This window comes from Ranitomeya variabilis, chromosome 1 (assembly GCF_051348905.1).
Source record: "Ranitomeya variabilis isolate aRanVar5 chromosome 1, aRanVar5.hap1, whole genome shotgun sequence".
Taxonomy (NCBI): domain Eukaryota; kingdom Metazoa; phylum Chordata; class Amphibia; order Anura; family Dendrobatidae; genus Ranitomeya; species Ranitomeya variabilis.
Window position 1 is genome coordinate 1,159,503,726 of NC_135232.1, and position 9,654 is coordinate 1,159,513,379.

The window sequence follows — 9,654 nt, forward strand, 5'->3', positions numbered from 1 at the left end:
ATACAGGGTAGACAAGCAGACAGGAAAACCTGGGGAATCTCCATATTGGAGAAGAAGCCTTAAATAGATGGTGTCGCCCAGCTATAGGTTGGGAATACCTTAGGTTGATGCGGTGGTCCCTTTAAGAGGGAGGGTGTGTGCAAGTGCACCCTCTAAGCATAGTTCCTACAACTGAACCTTGGTGGACAACGACACATAGGGGGCGAGATGAGGACGTGGTGTGTGAGTGGGAGACATTGAATGTCCTGTCTGTTAGGTACGAGGAGATCCAACAAGGGCCACGTCTGTAATGTCAACAGATCAGAAAATCTGTAGAAAGAGGGAATGGTCCACTGTGTCAAAGACAGACGCCAGGTCCAGGAGAAGGAGGAGGACAAACTAGCGTGTCGCTTTTATTTGGAGGTTAGTAGGTTGTTGATAACTTTAGACAGGGTGGTTTCAGAGGAATGGTGCGGTCTGTAGTCAGATTGTATGCGGTCAAAGAGGGAGCAAGAGAAGAGGTGGGAGGACAATTCAAAATGGACATGTTGTTCCAGTAGTTTGGTGGGATAGGGGAGAAATGATATGGGGCGATAAGTAGACACACAGGATGGGTCAAGGGTGGGTCAAGGGTGGGCTTCTTGAGGATGGGTGTGATCAAGGTATGTTTCAAGCAGGATGGAAGACACCAGTTGTTAGTGACTAGAAATGAGCGAATTTGTTTGGATTCGCTTCCAAATAGGAATCGAATATTGTTTTTGCAATATTCGTCGAACACAGCTGAATGTCATTAGAGTCAATGGGAGTAGAAATTACTGAATATGTTAGGAACCGATCATAAGACAATCATTCAGCAGGAATAGTGGCCCGAATATGTCAAAAACAGATTCAGGGACATAATCTGAACAAATTCACTCATCTCTATTAGTGACAGGCTGCTTGTGATGAAGAATGTGGTAAAGTTTGTAATGAGGTGAGATATTATTGTATCAAGTTCACAGGTGGTGAGGCAAAGTATTCAGCTGACATGAGAGGGAGGGGAAACTGGTGGATGCAGGAAAAAATTGAAAGTTCTGAATAGCTGTTTAGGGTTGTGAGACAGGTATGATATGAAGGATGAACAGTCGTGTTTGGTTTGCTGCAGTCAGAATTTGCACAGCATTTTTACAACTTCTGCTACTGGACGGGCAACTCTGCTCCCTTTCTTTGGCAGCCGTACAATGATATGCTTTGTAGATGCGGACCAGAAAGAACATGTGCACCAGTAAATGGCAAGTGCAGCATCAAGTGGCCTATGCTCCTTTTCCTCCACCTTAACATCACACACAGTACAGTCCTCAGTGGTGACACCCCAATTAACTTTTTTTCCCCACACATCACAACTCTCCAAGCACCCAACTGACTGTTGGGAACCACAAGAGTCTGCAGATGTCTTCACATATTGTATGCCATGGGCATGGGAAGTGTACTCCAAAGACTCACAGAGTCAAGAAGAGGAAATCATCTGCACCAATGGCCTAATTTTTTCTTAGTTTGATCCATGGCCGGATGAAGTTTTGTCTGAGCATAAACCAAACCCTCATTAACAGACATTAACTCCGTTGGATGAAGGTGATCCATTTTTGATGAGACTCAGATATTTGAGGCACTCACGGACTGTACTATGCTGTCAAGGCAGGCAGAGGGGGAGGATGACTCTCAAGGTGAGGAGTGGGAAAACAGAGAGGATGACGATGAGGTAGTAGATCACACTTGGTGTAAATCCAGAGGCATGCAGCTGCGTAGCTCAGCAGAGGAGGAGGAAGACAAGGAGGTTATGTAGACAAAGAGATATGCAACCACGACAACCAATGCATCCTGAGGCCTAACTTTGGAAGTGGACAGCATCGTTCGAGGTTCTGTAGTGGGCTATCTTGAGTCTTTTTTTCAGACCAGCAAAAATCTGAAAAATCATGCTAGCTGTCAATTTAAAAAAAAAAAAGACCTAGTAGAATAAAATAAGTAAATGATGTCAATGCTATATGCATAAACTGGCACATGCGCGATCAACATGCGTTAACCTAGGAATGTCATTGTGCTAAAATGCAGACTAACGGGTCTCTCCAACCACCGTCCACCCCATCAACCACATCTTCTGATTTTTCCTCCTCCCTCACCATAGCAAGTGTTGTCACACAGGTAGAAGAACCTCCACTTGTTTACCCCCTACAGTTGGGATGATTGAGAGCCTGTCAGCTGATACAGAATTGGACATGCCTATTGTTTTTGACTGATCTTACATACCAAGCACACCCCATCTTTCTCAATCTATCGTAACATCTCCACCTGTACCTCTCTCACAGTCCAGCAGCTTGTCGTGTTCAACGTACTCCACCCTGTCAGCACAGCAGCAAACCCTCATTTGTGTAGTTGTGCTCACATAAAAGATTCTTTACTCCTACACATGACAAAGTTAACAGCTTGAATTTCACCATCTTTAATCTACTAATAATAACCTTTATTTATATATCACAAAAACATTATGCATCACATTACAAGTCAGCAGTTCATATAAAACAGTCAAAAGTTACCAAGTTTAAGATAATCAAACAATTCAAGCAAAAAAAATGACAACCCTGCTCTTCATAGCTTACAATCTACAATGAGGTGGGGGTGACACCAATTAAGGGTGGTTATGTACAATGATGGCACAACCATCTTGAGGAAATGAGCGGCAGATAAAGGCTGCATGACCCTTTTGGGTATGGTTGAGTTTGATGGTGAATTATGTTCAGAAAAGTAGAGAATAAGATATATATATATATATATATATATATATATATATATATATATATATATAAAGGACTTTAATTAGGGAATGTGATAGGCCGCTCTAAACAGATGTTTTTAGGGAGCACCTAAAAATGTCTAAGTTGTGGTTGTACTCCTAATTTCAGGGGGACAAAGGCTGAGAGGTGAGTCACCTAGGTCTGAGATTGAACTGAGCCAGGCTAAGTCCAAATCAGGTGTGTTACTGAGTCATCTGCCTGGGCAGTGGGGTACTCAGTGCCAGGTCCATTCTCACTTAAAGGGGATGTCACGGTGGCTGCAACCCGGTCCGTGGCCCTGGGCGCTCACTTAAAAGGGGAAAGTCTTTAAAGGGAATTTGGTAAAGTTTTTTTTTTTTGTGACCCCACCTGTGGTTCTCGGTCAGACGGGATCGACGCTGCTTAAAGGGGTCCTCTGGGGTGATGTTGCAGCAAGATGGTGATGAGGTGAAGGGGGTCCCAAGGGCTCCCAAGTGTAACAATTATAGGGTATGGAGCGCCCCCACTGCCGCAGGGCCGAGGGGTACCCGGTACCGGGCCTCTGAGTCTCTGTTCTGGGGTTGTCACGGTGGCTAGACCCAGTCCGTGACCCTGCTGAGGGGCGTCCAGTGAAAGGTGGTGGTAAATGGTGGTGATGTTGCGGTGCAGTGTAGGTCGTAGTAAATAACGAGGACACCAGGTTGCAGTCTCTTTACTGAAGGTTTTAGAGTCCTCAGTCCAGAGCGCTGTCAACAGGGCTGTCAGAGACCGGCCGGTCCAAAGGCACATCAGGAGTTCTCTTTACAGGTGGGAATCAGTGTCTACCTTCTAGCGCTGGGTGTTGTAGTTCTTCCCTGCTGAGCTCCCGGGATAGTCCTCACAACTGATTCTGCCTGTCTCTGATGTTCATTCTCTCCGTCCCCCAGATGATATGGTAGGACGCACCCGTATGACGGGGTAGGCCTGGAGTTCTTCCGGGACCCTAGAGTTGCCCCTCTCCCACAGCTGCCTCCGTTGTCTGCTTAGGTGATTTGTGTGAGACAGCCAACCTATAATTGGCTGTCCGGCCGTGGTTTGCAGTAGTACTTAGAATCTCTTACTTGCTCAGCGTTCCGGCCACCGACTGTTTGCGCCTCAGAAGGATGTTGCCTCGGTCTAACAGCACGACTCCTTCTGGTCCTATTTCCTCTTTACTGTATTCCCTTTGTTCACTGGTTAGTTCTGCTCTTAGGAGTCTGCCAGGATCCCATCCCTGACAGGTCCTCTCACTAGCTCTTCCCAGTTACTTCTCCCTTGTCTTCCTGTCCAACCCCCAGTTTTACCAAAGTGTGAGGAGTGGCCTACTAGATAGAACCACCCCCCCTGGTGGCCGGAGTATGAAGTGTAGTGTGAGTGTTACCTGGTCAGAGAAACTCCTTTAGTGCAATCAGACGTAACATCACTCCCCTTAGTGGCAGAGCGACATTACTGCAACGACCAGGACTCTGGGGCGCTGCACTCCCCCCCGGTTAAATCCAGTACTCCCAGACTGGGAAAACAAGAACAACATTACATGTTAATAGAAAACACACAAAATTTTGAAATATCATAAACAATTAAACATAACAGTGCTTCCCTTTATGGGAGGTGAGGACTCTTGAACGTTACGAAAGTTAGGTCATGCACAGTTTATGACTCTCAGTTCAGTGGTTGAAACAGCGGGGACCCCGGGTAAACAAAGGGGTCCCCTTTTAGAAGTTTTTGGAGCAATTCACCGTCCATTACTCTATTGTCCATTTTAAAACCTGTAACAAAAGATATATACACAAACACTTTCAACTAAATAACAGCCCTTATTAGTATCTCTAAGTTTTGTAGCGGAGGGGAATTTGATTCTGAGTGCTGCGTGTGGACCTTTGCAGCACAGGGGTTGCTACTGGCCTATCAGGGCCCACTATACTTGCTACCCCTGGTGTAGTGTACTGCCTCCTAGCTACACTTTCAGTGAGTCTGGGTAGCACTGGCAGGCTGAAGCTCTCAGGGCTGCTGCTGCTGGCAACAGTAGGTACGGCAGGCTCACCGATAGCAGAGGGAGGATTTGCTGGTTCAACGGTTGGCATGGCATCTTCAGGTAGGGCTTGTTGAGGTAGCGGGGCCGGATGATCTGGTACCACCATTGTTTCGGGTGGGTCCGGCTGTTGAAACGTTAGAACAGGTACCACGATGGCCTGATTTATCTGAGGCCAGGACTGGGGAAAGTCACCAAGGACGGTATGGATCATCTTCTCCTTTTCCACCGGCGGGGAGATTCCTGGGGCCGTGTCCCTCTCTCTCAACTTATCGGGGCAGACCTTAAGGTGATCCCTGGATACCGCTGTCGAGGTCTCTCCTCTGTCCTTGCTGATGAGACAGACCTTCGTGTTGTCGAAATCGGATGGCAGGATGGTATACGGTTCCGCTTCCCATTGGTCATCGAGCTTGTGTAGTCTCCTCTTTCGTTTAAGTACTTGCTCACCAGGTGACAGGGGAATCGCAGGAGCGTGCTGGTTGTAGTCCCTTTCTTGTTTTTGCCTAGCCTGGGCGAGACTTCTTTCCACGCACTCCTGTACTTTGCGGTACCTTCGCTGCCTTTCTGCATACCAATCTGCATCCGGCGAGGTATCTTCGGGGACTAGGACCCCCATGTCCAGATCAACGGGTAACTGGCTAGGCCTTCCCCTCATTAGGTACGCTGGAGTACAGTTGGTGGAATTTACTGGGATGTGATTGTAGATATCCACCAAGTCAGGCAACTTTGTCGGCCACAGGTTCCGTTCCTCTACGGGCAAGGTCTTCAATAAATCGATCACCACCTGGTTCATCTTTTCGCACATCCCATTGGTTTGAGGATGGTACGGCGTGGTTCGGATCTTCTTACACCCGTACAGTTGGCAGAACTCTTGGAACACTTCTGCTTCGAATGCTGGTCCCTGATCGGTCAGTACCTTCTCCGGGTAGCCATGGGGCCTACAAAAGTACTGCTGGAAGGCCTTGGCGGCAGTCCTGGCCATTAGATCCTTGACAGGTACAACCACCAAAAATCTGGAGTAGTGATCTACGATGGTAAGAGCGTAGATATAGCCTGACCGGCTAGGTGTCAACTTCACATGATCCAGCGCGACCAGTTCGAGCGGCCGTTTGGTGTTGATAGGCTGCAGGGGAGCCCGTTGGCTGCCACAGTCCTTCCTGCGTAGGCTACATGGACCGCACTCCCGACACCACTTCTCAATGGCTCTCTTCATGCCAATCCAATAGAACCTCCCTCGGAGTAGCCTCTCTAGCTTTCTCCATCCGAAGTGTCCGGCTCCATCGTGGTAGGCTCCCAGAACCATGGGCGCATCTCGCCTTGGCACCACTATCTGCCACACCAATTCATGAGTACGTGGGTCGATGCTCCTCCTGCACAGCTTGCCATCATGGATAAACAGTTTGCCTCTCCCCTTCCACAGCTGTTGGGTTTCCTGTGGATCATCTGGGCCGGGATGCAACCCTGCCTGCGTCAAGAGCTCTTTCTCCCGACGGACCGCAGAGTCACCATCCTGAGTTTCCGCCCACCCGTGATGGGGCAGGGGATTCAGCGTGGCATCCGGTTGGTTCCTGTGCCTGTTCTTCACATGATGAGAGTTCTGAGTGGCTTTGGGGCGATGGAATGCAGGCAGCTCCACCTCTTCAAGTGCCTCCGGGTCTTCTCCCGTTTCTGGCAAATTGGGCATTCGGGACAAGGCATTGGCATTCTTGTGTCCTGCCCGGTACTTGATGGTGAAATCGTAGTTGGACAGCCGGGCCATCCACCGCTGTTCCAAGGCCCCGAGTTTGGCAGTATCCAGATGCGTTAGCGGATTGTTATCCGTGAAGACGGTGAATTTCGCGGAGGCCAGGTAGTGTTTGAACCTCTCTGTCACTGCCCAGACGATGGCAAGGAATTCCAGCTTAAAGGAACTGTAGTTGTCAGGGTTTCTTTCCGTGGGACGGAGTTTCCTGCTGGCGTAAGCGATCACCCTTTCTGTGCCTTTCTGGACCTGGGACAGCACGGCTCCTAATCCCACATTGCTGGCATCTGTGTACAGCACAAACGGTTGGTCGTATTCGGGGTAAGCCAGTACCTCTTCTCCCGTCAGTGCCGACTTCAAACAAGGGAAGGATCCCTCCAGCTCCTCGTTCCAATCAAAGGGGGTGTTCCTCCCCTTGGTCTTCTTTGGTTGGCCCACCAACAGGTTTTGCAAGGGTGCGGCCTTCTTGGTAAAGTCCTTAATGAACCTCCGGTAATAGCCTACCAGCCCGAGGAACTGCCGGACTTCGTGAAGGTCACTGGGCTTTGGCCAGTCCTTGATCACCGTGACCTTGTCGGGGTCTGGGGCCACTCCTTCAGCGCTCACCACATGGCCCAGGTACTGCACTTTAGGTTTCAGCAGATGACACTTGGACGGTTTCACCTTTAAGCCAAAGTTGGACAGGGCTTCAAACACCTCGGCCAGGTGCTTCAGATGGTCTTCGTAGGTCTTAGAGAAGACAATGACATCATCCAAATACAGCAGCATGGTTTCGAAGTTCATGTGTCCCAGGCAGCACTCCATCATCCTCTGGAACGTCCCGGGAGCATTGCACAATCCGAAGGGCATGTAATTGAATTCGCAGAGACCCATTGGTGTCGTGAAGGCCGTCTTCTCTTTGTCTGCCTCCGCTACAGGAACCTGCCAGTACCCACTGGTGAGATCTAAGGTAGAGAAGTAGTTAGCAGATTTTAAGGCAGCCAGAGACTCCTCTATCCTGGGCAGTGGGTATGCGTCCTTATGTGTAATGCGATTCAACTGCCTGTAATCAACACGCATTCTCATTGTACCATCTTTCTTTTTAACAAGGACTAACGGAGCTGCCCAGGGGCTACAGCTGTCTCTCACCACCCCAGCCTCCTTCATTTCCCGCAACATGTCCTTAGCACACTGGTAATGAGCTGGGGGTACAGGGCGATATCTCTCTTTTATGGGTCGGTGATCTCCCGTGGGGATATGGTGTTGGATCCCTTTCACCTGCCCAAAATCTAAGGGGTGTTTGCTGAATACCTGCTCGTACTCGTGTACCACCCTGTAGGCCCCCTGTTTTTGATGGGATGGAGTAGAGTCAGTGCCCACATGCAATTCCCGACACCAGTCTTTCGAGTGTTCTGCAGACCCGTTGTCCTCCGCCACGTTTGACGGGACCAAGGGTTCAGGTGTCTGTATCACACTATTATTAACAGTGAACAATTTGGCAAGCGTGGCATACTTGGTGAGGTGAACCTCTTCCTCCCCACAATTGAGGACACGTACGGGCACTCTCCCCTGGCGAACGTCGACCACCCCCCGGGCTGTCAGAATAGTAGGCCTATTTTCTGAATATACGGGTTCTACCAAGGCCTGGTAGTCCTTTCCCCTGAGGCCTATGGCTGCCCGACACCATATTAACATTTCACTCCTGGGGGGTATCGCGATGGGGTTTGAATCACTCACAGTGACACGACCAATCTCACCACCAGTGAGCTCTACCTGCTGTCTCTGCATCAGAGCTCTGATTTCCTTCTGCAGGGCACGTTGCTCACTGTGGCCAGCGGTTTCTGCCACCTGTTGCAACAAAATAATAACTTCTGCAAGACAATTTTGTATAACATTAGTACCAAGAGTCATCATGGGATTACATTCTCGACGATCAATATCAACAATCACAATCCCTTGGGCTTTCAATTCCACCCGCCCCACCTTGATGGTGACCTCCTTATACCCCACTTGTGGCAACGGCTGACCATTGCTGGCTATTATGGTGAAATCATCGTCAGGGCCATGAGTAATATCGGTGTCCTCCCAATACCGTCTATAAAGCACGTAAGGTATAGTCGTCACCTGAGAACCGGTGTCAAGCAAAGCGTTCAAGGGGATTCCATCAACCACTACAGGGAGAACTGGTCGTCCTCCAATGTACTTGGTTCTCCAATGCTGCGGGCCTGACCGTCCTACTCCTGGGGGTTGGCCCTTTGCCCCAGGGGTTGCTCGTTTAAAGGACAGTACCTTGCAAGGTGGCCCACCTGGTGACAGCGGCGGCAGATGGGTCGTCCGTCCTGGTGGAAGCGATCGTCGTTCCGGCCTCTGGTCGGCGGAGTCCTCCTCTGTCGCATCCAAGGGACATCCTCTGGTCTGGAGGCCAACTGGATCTGGAGCGCCCCCACTGCCGCAGGGCCGAGGGGTACCCGGTACCGGGCCTCAGAGTCTCTGTTCTGGGGGGGTTGTCACGGTGGCTAGGCCCGGTCCGTGGCCCTGCCTGCGCGGGGACGTCCAGTGTAGAGGTGGTGAATGGTGGTGTAGTTGTGAAGTGCCGGTCGCAGTAAATAACGAGGACACCAGGTTGCAGTCTCTTTACCTCTTTACTGAAGATCTCTGGGTCCTCAGTCCGGAATCCGGATAACCAGGCTGCGCAAGTCCGGCCGGTCCAATGGCACCTCCAGAGTTCTCTTTGCAGGTGGAAATCTGTGCCTTCCTACTAGCGCTATGGGTTGTGGTCCTTCCCTGCTGTGCTTACGGAAAGTCCCCACAACTGTTGTGTCTGTTTCTGACGTTCCCTCACAACTCGATTAGATGATGTTCTGCTAATCCTCCGTCCCTCCTGGTGTTATGGTTGGGACGCACCCGTATGACGGGTAGGCTCGGAGCTCTTCCGGGACCCTAGAGTCGCCCCTCTCCACAAGTTGCCCCCTATGTCTTCTTAGGTGATTTAAGTGAGACAGCCCGCCTGTGACTGACTGTCCTGCCGTTGGTTTGAAGTATTGCTTGGAGCTAGATGTATAAATACTTTCTCGGCGTTCCGGCCGCCGGCTGTGCGCCTCAGTAGGATGTTGCCTCGGTCT